Genomic DNA, 22,846 nt, shown 5'->3' on the forward strand with positions numbered 1-22,846 from the left:
TTTTCTGATGCCTATCACACAATAAGGGATTTGAAGGATTAGTGCCCCCCCCTGACACACATTCGAGCGTACGTACCTGGACAGGGGCATTCAATCCCACCACCCCTTCACCGCAAAAAAACGTAGTTTTTATTGTTTGACTATAGAACACTAATATTGTTTTGCAACGAAAAACTCGAAACAGAACTTGACAAACATCTAACCGAGAAATCGAACAAAATCAAAGTACTAAAATCGAAACAAAAGTAAAAATAGGCAAAATTAACCAAAGGGTTAATTTTATATATATATATATATATATATATATATATATATATATATATATATATATATATATATATATATATATATATATATATATATATATATATATATATATATATATATATATATAGGTTTGAATTGATTTATGTGAAACAGTTCACTCGTTAAAGACGCAGCGAAAGAAACATCTTCGGAAATTTACCTACATACCTTAGAAATTTAACTTATGTAAACGTATTTGTCAGTACACTGGATTTTGTTGACACATTCTTTAAATCCAGCCTCTAGACTTTAGACCTCTCCTCAAAAGGAGGGAGGCTGCCTTAGAAATTTAACTTATGTAAACGCATTTGTCAGTACATTGGATTTTGTTGGCACATTCTTTAAATCCATCCTCTAGACTTTAGACCTCTCCTCAAAAGGAGGGAGGCTGCCCTCTCCCAAATACCTCACGCTTTATGCTAAAGTTTTTTTTGAACATTTGAAAAAGCTTATTGCTCTTATTAAACAGCCCTTGTGTTTCAGGAGTCGTTCTTAAACAATTGGGACAGAAGTTCGTTTTAAGCTTTGATGTTGCTCCTTCATTTCAGTTTAAAAGAACTTGTCTTTTTCATTTAATTTCTGGCCGTTTTTAAATAATGCCAGGAAATCTAATCCCCCTCCTTGGAAAATGCCTCCTCCCCATGGACAATCCCTCTATGGAAAGTTATTCCCACGTAAAATACTTGCCCCCTCCCACCAAGAAAATTGCACTCAGACAACCCCATTTTAGCTGAAAATTTCCCTTGAAATGTTACTTGTGGACGGTTCCAGGTAAAAAAAATTTCTTAGCGCACTTTCATTTAAAAAGGTTGTATTTAATATCATACCTGAAATCCCTTCCTCCACGAAAGATTTCCCACAAATAACCTGCCCTCTAGTAGAAAGTTGCTCCCGCAGAAAATTCCCTCTGGAGAATTTATTCCGTAGAAAACTCCTAAGAGAAATTTCTCCCGTGAAAACTCTCCTCTCCTACGGAGATTTATTCTAGATAGATCCAACCCTCCTGACTTTCAACCTTCCTGACTTTCATGGGAATTTATCATTACGAACTTGCTATTTTAGTAATTTCAGTAATAGTAATTCAAGTGAAAATTTCAATCACTCACTTATTCAATCATTTCTTCTTATTGGCAATTCCAGGCTAAATTATATAAAGGAAGAAAACGATCAAAAATGGACTTTTCAGGGCCAAACGAGAGTACTAAAAAAAATATCCCGAGAGGACAACCGCCTCTTCTTCAGCGCGAACAAAATAGTATATTCAAGGAAAATTTCTTAATATTATGTAAAATTTCTTTATATTATTTTCTTTCTTTATATTATAGCAGGCCAGTATGGTTTAAGAAATTATCTTCCAGACCAAGTTAAGGGAGCATCATGTCCTCAATGAATCAATATAGATGGTTAGGTATTTATTTAGTTTCACCGTAATACCTTTAATTGATTGTTTATTTTTTGAGAAGCATCATCTTTATCAGGCTTTGAACTCGTTTTAGATAAAACCAGAATTACCACAAAGGCACTAGAGGTGGTATGCATTTAGGAATGAGACATAACTTCATAAAAAAGTTTTTTTTTCATATTATCGCCCATACAATATGGCCCAAAATTTATGTAGGTGTTTTCAAATTTTTTATTGATTGTTTTTATAAAATGACGGTGCACTCCTTTGCCAGTTTTATATATGGAATTGTTTATAAGCCTTTTTATGTTGTTCTACTTTAGTTTTTACTCCAGAATAGAAATTTATAAGCAAAGATACATTAATCAGCTCTAACTGATCGACTATCTGTAAATGAGTAGACACGCAATCAAATTTTTTAATTATTACTAATTTAACAAACTTAGTTTATGTCCCCTTTCAATAGAATTAATAGTTTCTTAATAGTTTCTGCAAATTTGCCCTGTCTCTAAGCAAGAAAAATTTTCTAAGTAAAAAATTCTGAGTAAGAAATATTAATTAAAAACCCGTCAAACCAAAATTGGTAGCCTCTCTCTAGTCCCTAGTATAAATTCAAAAGAAAAAAAAGCTTTAGAAGGAGAATAGCAAAGAACGATACTAACTACTGCACACAATTTGGTAAAATAGAAATAGGCAATTGCCAGTCAACCACATATAATGTAGTTTAAGCCTTCAATTAAGTTTCAAAACCCCCATCCTCCTGTTTATATCCCTGATACCCAATATTCCTCAGCCGTTATCCAAGAAATAATACAAATTTGTCTTCCAGATTAATGTCTACTACCTTGTATCCTACTTCCTCAATAGCCATTGGTGTCAAATTGGGTGTCTTTGGGTCTCTTCTTCTCTCCTAAATAACATCCAACCAGTGCTTCCACTCCTCCCGATTTATCGGGAGATCTCCCGACTTTTTGGAAAATCTCCCGACTGAAATTTCCTCCTGATAATCTCCCGATTTCTGTTGAATTGAGCTCTGTCCAACTTGAAGTTTCTGATCTTTCTTGATTGTCTGGCAGAAAGCAAAATATGTCTTTGCTGCCCGTAAAAGGGGGATTTCAAAGCCGCCGGCCGCGTTTGATTCGCAGATGTCAACTGCGGACCCTAATTAATGACCTAGTCGGCAGCTTGTCCCATGAGAGACCATTGTTGTGTTCGAAAAAGGGTTGATTTGATTTGATTCTCAGTTCATAACTTCATCTGATCTGATCAGTCAACTCAGATAGTTAATTTCCACTGGATAATTTGTGTACAATAAGGACGTGGCTTACCTTACGTGACAGGATTTTTTTAGGGTAAGTACCAAGTTTACTGGAACTGGACAATTATACATCCCTGCACGTGGGCAATCCAAGAAGTAGGCTACTGACCTGTCCTAGGGGATAGGCGGCTTTTCTGCTTCTATGATCTGTTTCTTTACCAAAATAACATGTTTTAACTTGAAACCAATTCTTAACCTGTTGCCAGTTCAAGGATTCTATAGTACAAATTCGAATACACTATTCTTACGGGTCTTATAGATATCCGGTATTCGCCAGACTACTAGCCTAGCCTATATCAAAATAACGATTTCGAGTGTCGGCGAAATCGGCTTCACAAGTCACAACAGAGCAAAATAACACTAGGTAGTAGGGTCAAGAACTATGCTTTCCTTGCTTTGCAAACGGGCCATACTCATAGCGCCACCCACTACGCTTGCGACATTTAAAGCGAGACAAACATGCGGGTTTAGAAATTTCTAGTAAAGGTAATATGCGGTCTGCACACGTCGAGGAAACTGGGGAGGTCGTATCTTTTTTTTGCTTTGTTCAAAATATGAAGTTATTGGAGCCAGCGCTGGTGCAAGACCGATTGAGTATCAGTAGGGACGTTCACTATCGCTAGTGGTGCTAGTGTGGCTGCTGTTCGAATGTGTCTCACTTTTTCCAGGTCTTGGCGCTACTGTCTAGTGTTATTTTGCTCTGCTTCACAATATAGGAGGATAGGAGGATGGATTTTAAGATGTAGGCCAAAGCCAGCCATACCAAATCTGTTTTCAAAGGGACAAATCTGTTTTCAAAGTGCCAATATGTCTAAATTTTATGTCAAAATGTATTAAAAGTGTATTATTTTGCTCTTCAAAGTGTGTTATTTTGTTCTGTTTTGGGAGACCGGAAATCTCGAAAAACGTTTAGAATGGTGGGATCGGCTTATCAGGGACCCGATCAAACTGACTTGTAAATAAAAATTTACTCGGTTCGATAGTCTTAGGGGGATTGGAGGAAGGGGGAATCTGCAATATTGAGTCATGCGTAAATTTGGAACGGGTGATCAGATTCGAGTGAACTTTAATAATTGAACAGAGGACATGTCTCTGGTGATCTTTTTCATGTCCGGACCGGATCCGATAACTATTTGGGGGGGGGGGAGGATACGTGACCGGCTTAGACTGGAGAGATCGGGATGTAACTTTGTGGGAATAAAAAACAGATGTTCTGGATAAATCATTTACAGAAAAGTACGCATCATTACAGCCAAATCCAAAAATAAAATACTTTTTACAAAACGATACATTCTCGTGATTTCCAAGTTCATGGTTATTTTTATCTCAAGGGTTTTGGTTTCAAATGATCAGAACGAAAAGCAAATTCTGTATTTCATTTTCTGAACCAGCCTTGCAAGTGCCATACGAGCTACTAGCTCTTGTTGTGTTTCATATCATTCCTTTTAGATTGTTTTGTATAACTCTGCTGGAATTAACAAGTGGGCTAAAATTAAATAAATCATTGTCTGTAGGTAGCCTACACATATTTTCGATTCTACTTTGTTCTGTCTCTCTATTACTGACATTTTTACCACCAATACAACTGGTATGTGAGACAAAACAGCTGTTTAAAACCTCCTGATTTTTTCTCCGACTTCAAAAAAAACCTCCCGATAATCTCCCGACTTTTTTGGAGTCGTTACTGATTTTCAGAAAAAAAAAAGTGGAAGCACTGCATCCAACTGCCAGGTTTTATAGACATTTGAAATTGCGCTTCTTTTATATTACATTGAGAGTTCTGCGCCTGGAAAATCAATTACCGTGCTTGCCTCATAACACATTGCTTTAGTACGGCAATCAGCGAATTAGTGTTTTTTTTAAGCAGGTGAAACACTACTCCGAAATGATGACTAGGAGATATGGGCTGGCACGTACGTAGGGGGTGCCCCCTCAAATCCCAAGATTTATTTTTATTTTCATATAATTTTCTGATACCTCTCACACAATAAGGAATTTGAAGGATTTTTGACCCCTCCTCCCCCCTCCAGCCAGGAAAATTGCTCTCAGACAACTGAGTCTTGAGGTCAGTTGTCGCTTAGTAGCTTAAAGAGCCCCGCTCTTTAAGCTAAAGTTTGACTCATTAAACATAACAGTAAAAAAAAGATTAGCGTAAAGACCAGAGCGTTGAGGAGGAAAGGCCCCTTTGATATAAGGTGTCATTTCTGTTGGTTTTGAGTTTTATTGTCGCACCTTACTTTCAGTTAAAAAAAAACTTGTTTTTTTTATTTAATTTCTGAACGTTTTTGAATTAATGCATGTTTTGATTTTAGCTGTCCGCGTATAAATAAATAAAACGAAATTTGCATATTACTTTTTTTGGCTTAATGGCTTTCTCTTTTTTTTTAATCGGAAGATTTTGAGAAAAATGGAGCAGGGGAGGAGGCCTAGTTACCCTCCAATTTTTTGATTACTGAAAAAGGCAACTAGAATTTTTAACTTTTTACGAACGTTTTCATTAGTAAAAAATATACGTAACTTAGGAATTAACTTACATAACGAGCTTCTATATTCGTATGTTTTTACACATATATGAGGGGGTTCACCCCCTCGTCAATGACGCACTCTCTACACTAAAACTTAAATTTTGCCCCAATTCCTTAAGAATGACCCCTGAATCACAAAGACCGTAGAACAAATAGTTGAAATTACTAAAAATACTTAAGCGTAAAGAGCGAGGTATTACAAGGAGGTAAACCTCTTACTTTAATGTTGCTCCTTACTTTTAGTTAAAAAAAAATTTTCCCATTAATTTTTTCATTGTTTTTAAATAATGTTAGAAAGTCCTTCATTGAAATTCTCTTCCCTCATGACAAATTCCTCCATGGAAAGATCCTCCCACATAACCCCCTTCAAATTCTCTCCCCCGAAACCAAAAAAAAAACTGAAAACGTCTGTACACTTCCCAATACCCATTAGTATATGTAAACAATGGTCAAAGTTTGTAACTTGCAGCCCCTCCCACGGGGACTGTGGGGGAGTAAGTCGTCCCCAAAGACATAGTTATTAGGTTTTTCTACTATGGTGAATATAAAGGCTATCTCAAAATTTTTATCCTGTGACTTTTGGGACAAATGAGCGTGGGAGGGGACCTAGGTGCCCTCCAGTTTTTAGTCACTTAAAAAGGACACTAGAACTTTTAATTTCCGTTAGAATGAGCCCATTCGTGACAATCTAGGACCATTGAGTCGATACGATCACCCCCAGGAAAAAAAACAACAAAAAAACAAACAAACACGCATCCGTGATCTTTCTTCTGGCAAAAAATGCAAAATTCCACGTTTTTGTAGATAGAAGCTTGAAACTTCTACTGTAAGGTTCTCTGATACTCTGAACCTGATGGTCTGATTTTCGTTAAGATTGTATTACTTTTAGGGGATGTTTCCCCCTATTTTCTAGAATAAGGGAAATTTTCTCAGACTCGTAACTTTTGATGGGTAAGACTAAAATTGATGAAACTTATACATTTAAAATCAGCATTGAAATGTGATTTTTTTTATGTAACTATTGGTATCAAAATTCTGTTTTTTTAGAGTTTCGGTTACTATTGAGCCGGGTTGCTCTTTACTACAGTTCGTTACCACGAACTGTTTGAAACCAAAGATAACCTTTTGTTAATAATGTATCAATGTGTGAGGTAAGTATAGGCTGGCAAAATTCATTTGAAGGTTTGGCTTTTGACTACTTTGGCAGTGCATACCTTTAAATATCTAAATCATTTGTTTTGCTTGATACACCAACTTCGATTTCCACGATAACTGGCTTAAAACAGTCTTTTAGGGAGGCAACTGATATTTAAAAATGCATTAAAAAATTGCATTATAATTTAATGCAACGAGAACAAACTAGCTTTCCTTTTCATCAAACAGTTCATAGTACGAACTGTAAGTAGGGAACGACTCGGCCCAAAAGTAACCGAAGCTGTAAAAAAGGGAATTTTGATTATAATTGATGGACCAAAAGAATTAGCCTTTTATGCTGAATCCAAATAAAAACAAGAGCTAAGAGCTTATATGGCACTTGTGACGAGGTCAAGAATGGCCAAGAGCTCATATGGTATTAGCTCTAGCAAATTCTAAGAATCAATAGATTGCTTTAAAAGGAAAATCAGATGCTTAATGCCGGTCGGGATTTAAAATAAGAGCTCTGAGTCAAGAGGTCCTTCTAAATGTCAAAATTCATTAAGATCCGATCACCCACTGGTAAGTTAAAAATACCTCAATATTTCTGATTTTACTTCTCCCTTCAGCCCCCCCAGATGGTCGAATCGGGGAAAACAACTTTATCAGGTCAATTTGTGCAGCTCCCTGAAACACCTACCAATTTTCATCGTCCTAGCACGTCCAGAAGCACTAAACTCGTCAAAGCACTGAACCCCACCACCCAACTCCCCCTAAGAGACCGGATCCAGTCCGGTTACGTCTATTACGTATCTACAACATTTATAAGCGTTTTCCAAGATTTCCGGTTTCCCCCTCAATCTCCCCCCATTGTCAACAGATCTGGTCGGGATTTGAAAGAATAGCTCTGAGACATGAGTTCCTTCTAATTATCAAATTTCATTAAGATCCGGTCACCCATTCTTATGTTAAAAATACCTCAATTTTTCCAAATTAACGACCCCCAGATCCTCCAAAGAGAACGGATCCGTTTCTGAATGGTCTTTTCACTACTTTGACTTCGTAGTTGTTTCTTCCAAAGCTATTTCCAAAATATGTACTTCAATATTTTGAAAACCAACATTTACAAAGTATCTTTTCGTTTACTTTTATTTCAGTATAAACTTTCTCGAAAATTTCTACTTTATACCCTATTAGTGCATCTGTAAAATAGTAATAGTAGCAGAAGCCATGAGAGTTGCAGCTTAACGCCATTAGCGTTCCTGATAGTGTCAAACAGCCTAACACTCAAACAGCACCAGTAGTATTAGCTATAGCATTACTATTAGTAGTGGCATTAGGATTAGTAGTAAGCCTTAAGAGCTTCATGTCATGAATTTTAATAAAAGTTGCATTTCCCAACAGTTTCAACAAAATAATCGAAGCCATTCACGAGATATTGTTCATTCACTCTTTTGATAACCGGCAAGCACATGGTGTGTTTTGATTTAGATTAACAAATCCTTCAATTTATTTTGTCTGGCTCACACTCCATTGAAAAATTCCCTCCCCTTACGGGAAACTTCTCCGTGAAAGTTACTTCAACATAAGATACATCCCTCCCACCATAAAATTCCCGGGAAAAATTGTCCTCATCATACTTTCGTATGAAAAAGACTAAGTTTCTGATCGATTTTCGATCACTCCAGAAGTCCCCCCCTTCTGTGGAAATATTTTCTGGGAAATCCAAACCTGCTGAAAATTCCCTTCGGGCCGTTCCCTCAGAACATATTCACATGAAAACTTCAGTTGGCAAAGAGAAAGTCAGACAAATTACAAGAATTTCGTATGGGAACTCTGTCAAAACCCCCAGGCTAAAATTTCCTCAGAACAGTTCACCCCAAAAACTTACCTCCCCAAGGCCAATTTTCCACATGGAAACCGACAACAGTTCTTTTCCAGAGGACTGTGGAGACGTTGACATCCCCAAAGACATAATTACAGGACCTTTCAACAATACTGACCAAAATAGCTCTCTAAAATTTTCAGGAGTGTTTTGGGAATGAATGTCTGGGGTGGTGGATTGCTGGTTACCCTCTATTCACTTTTGACTCTTAACAAGGGCGCTTCAAACTTCCAATTAAATGAGTCCCATCCGATCCGAAGTTTATACAACCACCCGTTCCATAAAAACATTATATGTCCTGGGGGATAATTTACAACCCATACCCCTGGGCTATAGGTGGTCGTGTCCAGCCTGAAGACATTGTTATATGCTCTTTGGATTATTCTGAGCAAAAGCCCATCTCACACTTTCTATCGGATATGTTTTGGGAATATAGAATCTCAAGGAGGGGGAGCTATTTGCCCTCCATTAGTTATGACTTTTTAAAGGGAACTAGAACTACACATTTGCGATCCAATGAACCTCCTCTTAAGTTTACACGATAATGCCGTCCATAAAAGCCTTATAACCCCAGGAATATAACTTATAAACCTTGCCCCCAGACTCTGGAAGGTTGTGTCAACCCCAAAGGCCTTGTAATGTCATCTTTGGACAGTTTTTGGAACAAACGGTTATTTCGAAATTTCTATCTGATTCACTTGGGAAAAATACGACGTGGATGGAAGGGGATAGCTGGCCTCTGATCACTTTTACTCTTAAAACGGGTACTAAAATTCCTTACTTCCAATCCAGTGAGCCAGCTCCAAAGTTTTTTACAACTTTTGTTGTAAGGGCTATAGGAGGGAGGGATTGTCATCTAACAAGACATAATTTCCAGACCTTTCAACAAAGCTGAACAAAATGGCTATCTCATAATTTTGACTGGGTGTGTTTGGAGTAATGACAGGCGTGGGTGGACCGGTTGTCATCGAATAACTCGACTATCAAAAGGGGATTTCAATTTCGAATTGACTGAACACATTTCAAAGTTTCTGCAAAAATCCTTTTATACGAAAAGCTTTAACTAATAAACGACACGTTGGAGGCCTACCCACACTGCTCTTCAAATGGGTAACGTCTATATTAACGGACTATTCAGGTAACTAAGAAATAAACTTACCTCTTCAGTCAGAATAATGTCATGAATCCAAATTTGATATTCATTTGCATTGGAAATGAACTTTACACCCACCCCTAATTTGCAAGTATATACCCTGAATTGGTAAATATAGGAGTGAGGTGAGGTTTATTTCCGATGCAAACGAATGTTAAATTTGGATTCAGGATGCAGTGCTGACTAAAGAGGTAAGTTTACTTCTTAGCTAACTCAATAGTTCATTTATAGAAACATTGCCCCTTAAGCTGCACTATTGCACTGCCTATGATAATAATAGCATAGGCCTTATTGCGCTAGTAATCTTGAAAAATAGTTCATATTGGTCCATGGACCACTTTCCGAGGCCCGTTTTCAGCGGATAAACAAACATCCTAACGATAAATTAAATGGTACTTGTGCTTATAGCCACCGCTCCCAATAAATGAAGTTAGTTTAATCCTAATGAAACATTACTTGCTTCATAAGACGCAGAAGAATTGTAGCCAACGAATTTTGCTTGCAGACCCACTATACTTTACCCCGCATCCAATGTGTAAATATATAACCCAAATTATATATTTTCCAGCTATTCTTGCAATGCGTCTATCTTTGTTTCAACCCGTGTTAATTTAAATTGAATCAAAAACTGGAAAAACAAGTTACGCATGGGAAAATGCACAGAAAATATATAATTTGGGCTATATATTTGCACTTTAGGGGGGCGGAGGTAAAGCATAGCGGGTCTGCATGCAAAATTTGCTAACTATGATTATTCTGCAATGTTTTCTAACAAGAATTGTTTCCTTAACATATTTTCTTCTCTCCAGTTAGTTCTCAAGGCAAGTTTACGCATTATGGAAAAGAGGGGACAGAGCCGTTCCTAGGGCTGATGGTGCCTCAGTAAAAATTAAGTACAGTCCCCTTTCCCTCCTTCCCAGTTTAAAAATAAGCAAAAATAAAACCGAATCAAAGTGAAAAATTAGATCAAAATAGTCAACTCCCCAGCCGAAACGTCCTCCACGGCACTCGGAGCAACTGCCATAGCCCCCCCCCCCCCCGAACACTTTGGTTTAGGGCAGAGCATCGTAGAAGCACCTTCAAAGGTTTTAACTAAAGATTTTCGGCATATTGTAAAGTATGATTTGTTTTCCTAATACTGTTCCTTCTCGATATCCCTATTTGTAGGCTAAAATCTTTATTTAAGATTCTAAACAATTTTTGTTAAATATCAATTCTTTCATAATATTTACAGGGGAGTGGATTGTCACAAAAAGAAATTTAAACATAAAAAAAAGAATCTAAAAATGCTACACCTTTTACTTCCTAGTTATTCCTTCTGGAGAGAAGCAAATCGATGATGTTACCATAACAGGCTATTCATGTGACCAAAAAATAAACTTTACGCTACCTTTATAGGCTTTTATAAGTAGTTACCTTTGTAGGCTAGGTAACTAAAAAATATTCCAATTCATGGTATATATTTGCACATTAGGTAGGGATGGGGTAAAGTTTATTTCCAATGCAAACGGAGGTAAATCTGGATTCAGGATACAATTCTGACTAGCCTATAGATATAAGTTTAGCCTATTTCTTAGCTACCTGAATAGCCCACTAAATGTACATTACACCCAATAGGCCTACCAGTCTTGGTAAAATTGTAGTTTAGTGACTTCTTGCTATCTCGGAAAGGGGTTAGGTTAGGAAAATGAAACCATCAGGGATGGGTTTACAGGCTAAAGTATGTCCCAGGAAGTTCCTTTGAAATACCTACCTCCCCTCCCTCTCCCTGTAGAGGGTCCTGACCTTTGATAACCTTTAAAAATATTTGTGTTATAAAAGGGGGTAAAATTCTAGTTAATTGACTTCTTGTTTTCTCGGAAAGGGTTTAGGTTAGGAAAATGAAACTTTCGGGGATGGATCTACAGGCTAAAGTATATCCCGGGAAGGCATTTTAAAGTACCCACCTCCACTCCTTCTCCCTCTAGAGGACCCTGAAATTTACCTACATGACAGGTCTATAGGCTACCTATTGAAATTTTGACAAAACAACATTTTACCTGAATTTTCAGTTACTAGTTGCTTTTTCTCTGCTTTTAGTTCTAAAAATGGGTAAAATTCTAGTTGATTGACTTCTTGCTATCTTGGAAAGTTACAACTTTCCAAGATGACAACTTTCCATCTTGGAAAGTTACAACTTTCCAAGATGGCAAGAAGTCAATCAACTTGAATTTTACCAATATTCCAATTCACAGTATATATTTGCACATTAAGTAGGGATGGGGTAAAGTTTATTTCCAATGCAAACGGAGGTTAAATCTGGATTCAGGATACAATTCTGTCTAGCCTATAGATGTAAGTTTAGCCTATTTCTTAGGTACCTGAATAGCCCCCTAATTGTACAGTACACCCAATACCAGTCTTTTCATTAGGACGCAAAGCTGCGTTTATTCCAATTTCAATATCAATTCACACTGCTCTTCAAATGGGTAACATATAATTTAAATATAATTTGTCAAGTATAGGATTTGTTAAATATAGGAGTGAGGTGAAGTTTATTTCCGATTTAAACGAATGTTAAATTTGGATTCAGGATGCAGTGCTGACTAAAGAGGTAAGTTTACTTCTTAGCTAACTCAATAGTTCATTTATAGAAACATTGCCCCTTAAGCTGCACTATTGCACTGCCTATGATAATAATAGCATAGGCCTTATTGCACAAGTAATCTTGAAAAATAGTTCATATTGGTCCATGGACCAATTTCCGAGGCCCGTTTTCAGCGGATAAACAAACATCCTAAAGATAAATTAAATGGTACTTGTGTCTTATAGCCACCGCTCCCAAGAAATGAAGTTAGGTTAATCCTAATGAAACATTACTTGCTTCATAAGACGCAGAAGAATTGTAGCCAACGAATTTTGCTTGCAGACCCACTATACTTTATCCAATGTGTAAATATATAGCCCAAATTATATATTTTCCAGCTATTCTTGCAATGCGTCTATCTTTGTTTCAACCCGTGTTAATTTAAATTGAATCAAAAACTGAAAAAACAAGTTACGCATGGGAAAATGCACAGAAAATATATAATTTGGGCTATATATTTGCACTTTAGGGGGGCGGAGGTAAAGCATAGCGGGTCTGCATGCAAAATTTGCTAACTATGATTATTCTGCAATGTTTTCAAACAAGAATTGTTTCCTTAATATATTTTCTTCTCTCCAGTTAGTTCTCAAGGCAAGTTACCCAGGCATTAATTTACGTTAATATTTGCGCATTATGGAAAAGAGGGGACAGAACCGTTCCTAGGGCTGATGGTGCCTCAGTAAAAATTAATTACAGTCCCCTTTCCCTCCTTCCCAGTTTAAAAATAAGCAAAAATAAAACCGAATCAAAGTGAAAAATTAGATCAAAATAGTCAACTCCCCAGCCGAAACGTCCTCCACGGCACTCGGAGCAACTGCCATAGCCCCCCCCCCCTGAACACTTTGGTTAGGGCAGAGCATAGTAGAAGCACCTTCAAATGTTTTAACTAAAGATTTTCGGCATATTGTAAAGTATGATTTGTTTTCCTAATACTGTTCCTTCTCGATACCCCTATTTGTAGGCTAAAATCTGTATTTAAGATTCTAAACAATTTTTGTTAAATATCAATTCTTTCATAATATTTACAGGGGAGTGGATTGTCACAAAAGGAAATTTAAACATAAAAAAGAGAATCTAAAAATGCTACAGCTTTTACTTCCTAGTTATTCCTTCTGGAGAGCCGCAAATCGATGATGTTACCATAACAGGCTATTCATGTGACTAAAAAATAAACTTTACGCTACCTTTATAGGCTTTTATAAGTAGTTACCTTTGTAGGCTAGGTAACTAAAAAATATTCCAATTCATGGTATATATTTGCACATTAGGTAGGGATGGGGTAAAGTTTATTTCCAATGCAAACGGAGGTAAATCTGGATTCAGGATACAATTCTGACTAGCCTATAGATATAAGTTTAGCCTATTTCTTAGCTACCTGAATAGCCAACTAATTGTACATTACACCCAATACCAGTCTTGGTAAAATTGTAGTTTAGTGACTTCTTGCTATCTCGGAAAGGGGTTAGGTTAGGAAAATGAAACCATCAGAGATGGGTTTACAGGCTAAAGTATGTCCCAGGAAGTTCCTTTGAAGTACCTACCTCCCTCTCCCTGTAGAGGGTCCTGACCTTTGATAACCTTTAAAAATATTTGTGTTATAAAAGTGGGTAAAATTCTAGTTAATTGACTTCTTGCTAGCCTATATCGGAAAGGGTTTAGGTTAGGAAAATGAAACTTACATGGATGAATGACAGAAGTGAAACCTTGCAAAATAGATCTCCTACTTGAATGAAGGGTAAAATTCTAGTCAATTGACTTCTTGCTATCTCGGAAAGGGTTTAGGTTAGGAAAATGAAACTTTCAGGGATGGATCTACAGGCTAAAGCATATCCGGGAAGGTATTTTAAAGTACCCACTTCCACTCCTCCCTCTAGAGAACCCTGAAATTTACCTACATGACAGGTCTATAGGCTACCTATTGAAATTTTGACAAAACAACATTTTACCTTAATTTTCAGTTACTAGTTGCTTTTTCTCTGCTTTTAGTTCTGAAAATGGGTTAAATTCTAGTTGATTGACTTCTTGCTTTCAGGATACAATTATGTCTAGCCTATAGATGTAAGTTAGCCTATTTCTTAGGTACCTGAATAGCCCCCTAATTGTACAGTACACCCAATACCAGTCTTTTCATTAGGACGCAAAGCTGCGTTTATTCCAATTTCAATACTCAAACAAAACAGAAACTCACATTTAAAAAAGTAAAATCATTCCTCATCCACAGACTTTTATCCAAAATGTATGAAGTTAACGTAATGAAACCAAGCAAGATTTCATGTTGGAAAGAGGCCAGTCTGACGCGCAGATCTTTTCATACAAAACCTGTCTAACCGGTTATTTGTAGCTATGAGAAATTCAAAATAATTCGATTATAGTGTCTTAAGCGGGTGGACTGTTTCATAGAGATTTATTCAAATCTTCTGGATTTTTTGAGGGAATTATCATTTGAATTCGAACTTGTGAAGACATTCCTAACTACTTCATAAGGCAGGGGTGCTAATCCATGGAAACATGGGGGGAGGGTAATGATTTTATCAAGTTATTTAAAACCTTGAGGTATGGGGTATTTAAATTCGTTTAAATATCATTACCCAAAAAGGGTTTAAGACTGAAACTCATTTGTCAAGTTCTAGCTAAAATTTCAATCAGTTCCCCTCCTCTCATTGACACTGTCGGACTTAGCTAAGAGAGCACCATGTCCTCAGTCAATCAATGAAATTAGGGTGATAGGATTAGATAGGGTAGGCAACTTATCTTTTATACTGACAACACTCAAGAAGTGAAATCAGGTTAATCCTAATTAAATACACCTAAGCATGATAAAAATATAATACTTTAGAAATAAAATTGAGCTATATATTGGCAAATTAGAAAAAGTGTATATTTCCCAAGTGGGGTAAAGTATAAAATTGTTTTCTAACGTCACACTGTCGAAATAGTTTACTCCACCTCACAAATGTGCAAATATATAACCGGAATTATAAATTTCCCATCTTTTCTGTCACTTGTCTTTGTCTTGTCCTATCCTAAAAAAATTATAAATTTGTTTAAAAATTTATGAATTTTTTTGAAAATGAAAAATTCTAAAATATTCATAAATATCCTAAAAATTTGTATTGTTCTATCCAAAAATTCACGATTTTCTAACGAACATAACAGATTTTTCATATTCTAGTGTGAAAACACTGGTCTTCACTTGCATAAAGAGGGTCACATAGAGGATTTTATGTCAGGAACGGATAGCATAGAATTATGGCAGTAATGGAGTAAAAACAAACAATTAGAAAACTATCAAAAATAAATCGTTTTTCTATTCAAGTAGATAATGAGCTTTTCAATTGTGAATTGTTTTTCGATAATATAACCCATAAAATATCTACTAATTTATATTCTTCGTAGACACTGTTATTCTCTACGTTTTTGCGTAGACCATGCACATTCAATCAGTAATGTATAATTTTTTCCCTTATGACTTGTTGTATTGTCGCTTCACACCACTCAGCTTTCATTTTCAGCTTTTTCATTTCAAGATTTTTCATTTCAAGATTCAGCTTTTTCATTCAGCTTTTTCAAGATTCAGCTTTTCAAGATCAGCTTTTTCATTTCATTCAGCTTTCTCGAAAGATAATACGTCGCAACACAAAATAACAAAAAATAATGCCCGTTTTGGACAAAGGGTTCCAAAATGTTTGAAGACTAGGTTCCAAAATACATTTTGCTTAAAAAAATGTTAACTCCAGTACGGAGTATGTAGAAAGCCATAAAATTCTTAATATACTCCAACACTGACTCCTACTGGTTCCAGATTGCGCTTTTGAGGCTAATTCAGGAGCTATGGCCTTATATGACGGCGGCCAAAAATTTGGATTTTTTCAAACTTTGAGCGACTAGTGGCACAGGCTAACATCGTTCACTCGAGCTCAAATTTTCAGCTATCTCAACATCTGGTAATAACAATCATTGTTGGGGGTGAAGACTAAAATAATTCTGACATTGGTTTTTCGCCCCCCCCCCCAATCTATCCAGCAATGTAACACAACTTAGATTCGGGTAAGCCATTTAAAAACCGACGATAGTCTTGTACAGTAAATAAATAACAAAAAAAGATAAAAAAAAAGGGTAGCTGTATTGTCTAGGATCTTTCACGTTTTGGGTCCATTTTGATAATTTTCTAAAATCACACGTGGAAGACAAAAATGATATATGGGAATAAAAAGGTCATATTTTGTTGCCTAAATCACCTTTCTCCATGGAGCTCCCCGTTTGGTGAAAAATAATAAGAAGGGGATAGTCTGTATATCATCCGTCTTATATTGTTTCCCCTCCCCCCTCCTCAATTTTGAAAATATTTTTTGAGATAATTTAATCGACAAATGCCTTCTTCGGTCTTTTCGTCAAAACCTTAAATATAAAAAAAACACCCCTAGTTTTTGAAAAAAAAATTTGCTCCTCCCCAAGTGTCAGGAATTATAGCCAATTTCTTATTTTGAATCATCGATGAATGCCACCTGTTAGCATCTAATTGAGTCTGAATACCATAATAGATATCCGGTTTTCTTGTTTGCAAATCAAACAGTTCGTGGTAACGAACTGTAGTAAGGAGCGACCCGGCTCAATAGTAAACGAAACTCTAAAAAACGGAATTTCGATGCTAAAAGATACATCAAAAGAATTGCATTTTCATGCTGATTTTAAATATATAAGTTTCATCAAATTTAGTCTTTGTCATCAAAAGTTACAAGCCTGAGCAAATTTGCATTATTTTGGAAAATAGGGGGAAACACCCCCTAAAGGTCATAGGATCTTACGAAAATCACACCATCGAATTCAGCGTATCAGAGAACCATGTAGGAAAAATTTCAAGGTCCAATATACAAAAACGTGGAATTTCGTATTTTCTGCCAGAAGACAGATCACGGGTGCGTGTTTATTTGTTTTTTTTTTTTTTTTTTTTCCCCAGGGGTCATAGTATCGACCAAGTGGTCCCAAAGTGTTGCAAGAGGGCTCATTCTAACGGAAATGAAAAGTTCTAGTGCCCTATTTAAGTGACCAAAAAATTGGAGGGCACCTAGGCCCCCTCCCACGCTCATTTTTTCCCAAAGTCAACGGATCAAAATTTTGATATAGCCATTTTGTTCCGCATAGTTGAAAACCATAACTAACTATGTCTTTGGGGATGACTTACTACCCCAGAATCCCTGGGGGAGGGGCTGCAAGGTACAAACTTTGACCAATGTTTACATACAGTAATGGTTATTGGGAAGTGTACCAACATTTTCAGGGGGATTTTTTTGGTTTGGGTGTAGGGTTGAGGGAAGGGGACTACGTGGGAGGATCTTTCCGTGGAGGAAATTTCATGGGGGAAGAGAAATTCATTGAAAAGGGCGCAGGATTTTCTAGCCTTACTATTTAAAAAAAACAATGAAAATATAAACATGAAACAGTTTTCTCAATTGAAAGTAAGGAGTAGCGTTAAAATTTTAAACGAACAGAGATTATTACGCATATGAAGGGTTCTAAAATACTTTAGCATAAAGAGCGAGGTATTTAGGAGGAGATAAGTACTTCGCCCTTTATGCTAAAATATTTTTAGTAATTTCAACTATTTATTCTACGGCCTTTCTGATTGAGGGGTCATTCCTAAAGAGTTGGGACAAAACTTAAGATTTAGTGTGAACAGCGAGGTATTAACGAGGGGGCAAACCCCCTCATATATAAATAAAAATATAAGAATATAAAAGTTTGTTACGTAAGTTAATTCTTAAGTTACGTATATTGTTTACTAATAAAAATGTTCGTTAAAAATTAAAGTTCTAGTTGCCTTTTTAAGTAGCCGAAAAATTGGAGGGCAACTAGGCCTCCTTCTCCGCCACTTATTTCTCAAAATCGTCTGATCAAAACTAAGAGAAAGCCATTTAGCCAAAAAAAAAGAGTTAATATGTAAATTTCATTTTAATAATTTATGTACGGAGAGCCAAAATCAACATGCATTAATTCAAAAAATTTCAGAAATTAAATAAAAAAAACTAATTTTTTTAACTGAAAGTAAGGAGCGACATTAAAATTTAAAACGAACAGAGATTACTCCGTATATGAAATGGGTTGTCCCCTCCGCAATCCTTCGCTCTTTACGCTAAAGTTTGACTCTTTGCCACAATTCTACTTTTAAAAACAATTAAAATCTTTAGCGTAAAGAGCGAGGGATTGCGGAGGGGACAACCCATTTCATATACGGAGTAATTTCTGTTCGTTTTAAGTTTTAATGTCACTCCTTACTTTCAGTTAAAAAGAACTGTTCTTTTTTTTTAGTTTAATTAGAACAAAGCCCGATATGCATGAATTTATAGTCAATGTCAAAAAGGATGCAGTAAAGTTGATTGTTTGTTGGTATTTTAAAAACAGGAATCTACCTGTTTGTTTTCGCTTTACACATTAGTCTATATTGAGAAATTAAGTTAAAAAACCAACAAGTATCTTTAACTGAAAGTAAGGAGCAACATTAAAACTTGAAACGAACTGAAATTGCTCCGTGTATGAAAGGGGCTGTTCCCTCCTCAACGCCCCGCTCTCTACGCTAAAGTTTGACTCTTTCTCTCAATTAAATAAAAAAAAACTAGTTTTTTTAACTGAAAGTAAGGAGCGACATTGAAACTTAAAACGAACAGAAATTACTCCGTATATGAAATAGGTTGTCCCCTCCGCAATCCCTTGCTCTTTATGCTAAAGCTTTTAATTGTTTTAAAAAGTAGTATTGTGGCAAAGAGTCAAACTTTAGCGTAAAGAGCGAGGGATTGCGGAGGGGACAACCCATTTCATATATGGAGTAATTTCTGTCCGTTTTAAGTTTTAATGTCGCTCCTTACTTTCAGTTAAAAAACTCAGTACACACTTCCGTATGTACATCTACATTCTTCCGCAGAGCAACAAAGTGGGGTTTATAAAATCCCATGTACTTGTGGAAGCTCTTATGTGGGACGTACTAACCAGAATTCAAAAATGAGATTGCTACAACATCATAATTCTATTTCATCGTCTTTAAAGCAAAATAGCAAACCTGAAGATTTCACGTCGGCTCTCTCGGAACATATCTACAATTTTCCAAAACATTTTATTTTGTTTGAAAATGTTTCTTTCATTTCTAGGGACCAAGGTTTAAAGCAAATTTTCAGGAAAACAATCGAAATTTAGAAAAAAATTATTCAAGAATAATTCCATAAACAGAGATACAGGTGAATTTGGATTGAACTCAATTTATGATGATTTACTGAGGTCATATAAAGCAAAATCACCCCACCTAAGAGCTATGACCATTATCCACGTAATATGTCAGATAAATCTAATGAACCGGAACCAAAAAGGTCAAAGAGATTTGCTTCCGCTGTTACATTGAAAAAAATAAGAGCAATAAACTATATGTAGTTAGTTTAATAGGTATAAATTTTGTTTATTTTGATTTATGTCTTTTAGTTTTACTGCTGATGATGAACACTGTATATGTGTTCGAAATATCAAGTTAAGTAATTTTATATCTATTCATTGTCAATTAAAAGGTTTCATACCTATTTTGAACTGTTTTACATTTCTCGTGTACTAATAGACTTCACACAGTTTATACATTCCCAACTCGACCTGAAAAATACTGTATTTGGCTTATTTCTCGATTTTTCTAAGGCCTTTGATATGGTTGATCCCAGTGTTTTATTAAGTGAACTCAACAACTTAGGGATTCGTGGAGCTCCTTTCTCATGGCTTAGCTCTTATCTCTCTGGTAGAATACAGAATGTGAGTCAGGGAGGGGTGACTTCACATCCCCTACCTGTCCGGAGGGGCATCCCACAGGGCTCTGTTCTTGGTCCAATGCTTTGTCTCCTTTATATTAATGATTTGGTTACGGACATGGGTCCATCAGTGCACCCAGTACTTTTTTCTGACAATAGCAACTTTTTCATCACCGGTCCTAATTTACCATCCGTCGTCGCCTCTACTCAAACCCTTCTGAATAGAGTACAGGAGTGGTGTCTCGTTAGCTGCATGACCATTAACAGAAAGAACAGTTAGGTTGTATTATTTCAAACCCCTTACAAAAAAAAATTAAGCTCAGCAAGCACTTGGCCTAAAATATTCTACCATTCTCCTCCCACAGGTCGAAGTTGCCAAGTTTCTTGGTGTCCACATCATCCGTTTTTTGTCAAACAGACGTAAACGCCATTTTGAAGAAATTGAGATATTAGCACTTTCTATGGTAAATTTTCGCGTTCTTTCTATTGGTGCCATCTATGTTTGTCTAAGTTAAACGGTTTAGAAGTTGAACAGACGTATACCCATAAATTCTCTTGCTTTTACCAACTTTTCTTTTTGAAAAAGACGTATATCCTAAACCCAATCAAAGCTGATTCTTTTGTCACGTGGCTGGATATACGTCTTAGTCTCTTACTAAGAAAATGCACTTACGTCTGTTTCAAATGATCGTATTATAAAAGTTGGTTGATATACGTCTCTCTCAGTCGGATACTAGAGCACCGTTTGTCTGTTTCAATTGTAGAGCTAAGTCAAAACTATTTAGGTTTTAGTGAACTTGTCTGAGTTCATCCAAATCTGTGTGAAGGAACATGCCTCAAAGAGCTCGGACCCTGGTCCAAATGGCTCATGACATAGCTGCCAAAAGGTAAAGAGAAGTCTGATTTGTCTTTGTAAAGTTTAACTGAAAAGGAATGTGATTGGGAATTTGGGTACCCATGACTTATTAACTTGAAGATGCTTGAAGACCCGATGCAAATGCGTTACTTTTCTCTTCAGCTATTCATGAATCACCTCAACAGTTCACGAAAACAATTCACGAAAAACAACTGTTCACGCCGTGTGCCAAACTTCCTGGAGCTGACCACTCACCACAGAAAAGAAGCGTTTATGCTGAGAATCAGCTCTCCTGCTTGATAGTAGGATTTTGCGCTGTGAGGGCGACTTTAGATATTCTGAAAATTATATTAGGGCAAAAAGTGAAAAAAAATCCCTTAACGCAATCAGCATAATGAATTTAGTCGAGTGAAACAAATATAAGTTGGCTTTTCAGTTAAACTTTAGGATTGCTCGATTGACACTTAGTTCACTCCAGTCTTGTTGCCTTATTTTTGCAGTCCTGTTGGATTTATTGGTTTTACTATTTCGCTTGGTTTACTTCCCTTTTACTGTAAGACAAGTGGTAATCAGGTTGAGGGTCCTTTTCACTAAAATATTATGCCGTTCTTAATACATATGCCTTATTGTTTTTACAAGAAGTTAAGTGGTTTGGAAGATAGGCAAAATGCTTTGTAAATTTTGCTTCCAGGCCAGTCAGTGGACTGGGAAGAGTTTAGTTGGGACTTCAATGAGTAAGTAGACGGTTGCCTTGGAATAAAGGCGACTTGGAAACGTTACACTCGTGCTGTTAGTTGTTTAGAAGTAATTGGCGAGCAAAATTGGAAGTGACTGGCAAGCGAAAACGCTTTAAATAGCAACTGTTCATAGCGATTTCCTGAGTTGGAACTATCTTTTTTTTTTTGGGCAAAGATTGAAATGCCGGATCTGCCCAGTTTCAACCAGTCAACAATTCAAGAAATAAACGGTACTGGAATCGTTGCAGAACATTTCGAAGCTGAAATTTCGCATGACAAAGAGATTGGTTACACGAACAAATCTCGATTAACTGATGCATACATTCTCATCGGGAGAACTGAGATGAACTCGGAGTATGAGTTGCAGCTGAAACTCCAAGACACCTTTGCTTTTTACATGGATCCAGAGCTTCTGGCATCCAACGTAGAAGTAGAAGATATGGACATCTCCAGGCTAACATATATTCTTGCTGAAACAAATGATATGAGCTTTGCACCCCTTCTTAATCATGCTTTGCGAGACAATTTAGACTGCTTCAGTCTTGCAGTATCAGCAGCATTATCAAGTGACATCTAAGAAGATCAGAATCTTTCGATGAATGCAACTTTCACTTTTTCTTCTATTCAAGTTGTCTCAGCTGACGCTGCTGAAGATGTCCTGCCATTAGCATTGAATCTTGCAGTATCAGCATTATCAGCAGAAACTCAAGTCGCTTAAGCCGTACATCACTGCTAGCCAGCCAAAGCGAAGGCAAGTCTAAATTGCAGAAAATTCTTCCATTAGAACGAACAGATCTACAAGGTTTTACTTCCCAGTTGATTCTGAACTGAAGGAGGTCTGCAAACAAACGTGTTTGGCAATCCTGGTCTACCCCCCCCCCCCCCCCAAAAAAAAAAATCCAACAAGATCATTCAGCATGTTCTTCGCAAGTACGCATAAGATCCTCTCAAACTCTGTGGAATGGTGGACAAATGAGGAAAGGCTGCGAGAGAGCATGCACAGATTTATGGAGAAACACAAAGATTGCTCCGTTAGACGACATATTATGACATTTGAGCCTTCTATGAGGCACTATAGGCGCGAGCACTGTCCTAACATGAAATATCTCTCAAAAGAAATTACCATTAC

The 22,846-nt window shown here is 36.6% G+C and overlaps 1 long non-coding RNA gene across 6 annotated transcripts in view; it reads right to left on the reverse strand.

The window, feature by feature from the left end:
• LOC136033609 (uncharacterized) overlaps positions 1-14,618 on the reverse strand; it is a 59,546-nt gene extending 44,928 nt beyond the window's left edge. For 5 of the 6 annotated variants that reach the window (XR_010618970.1, XR_010618966.1, XR_010618969.1 and 2 more), the window contains exon 1: positions 2,553-2,632. This is a non-coding gene — a long non-coding RNA (uncharacterized LOC136033609). Of the gene's footprint in view, positions 1-2,552; positions 2,633-14,537 lie in introns of those variants that run through there. The other variant, XR_010618971.1, reaches the window with a different exon arrangement.
• Positions 14,619-22,846: the final 8,228 nt, after the last annotated feature.

Source organism: Artemia franciscana, chromosome 12 (genome assembly GCF_032884065.1).
Source record: "Artemia franciscana chromosome 12, ASM3288406v1, whole genome shotgun sequence".
NCBI lineage: Eukaryota > Metazoa > Arthropoda > Branchiopoda > Anostraca > Artemiidae > Artemia > Artemia franciscana.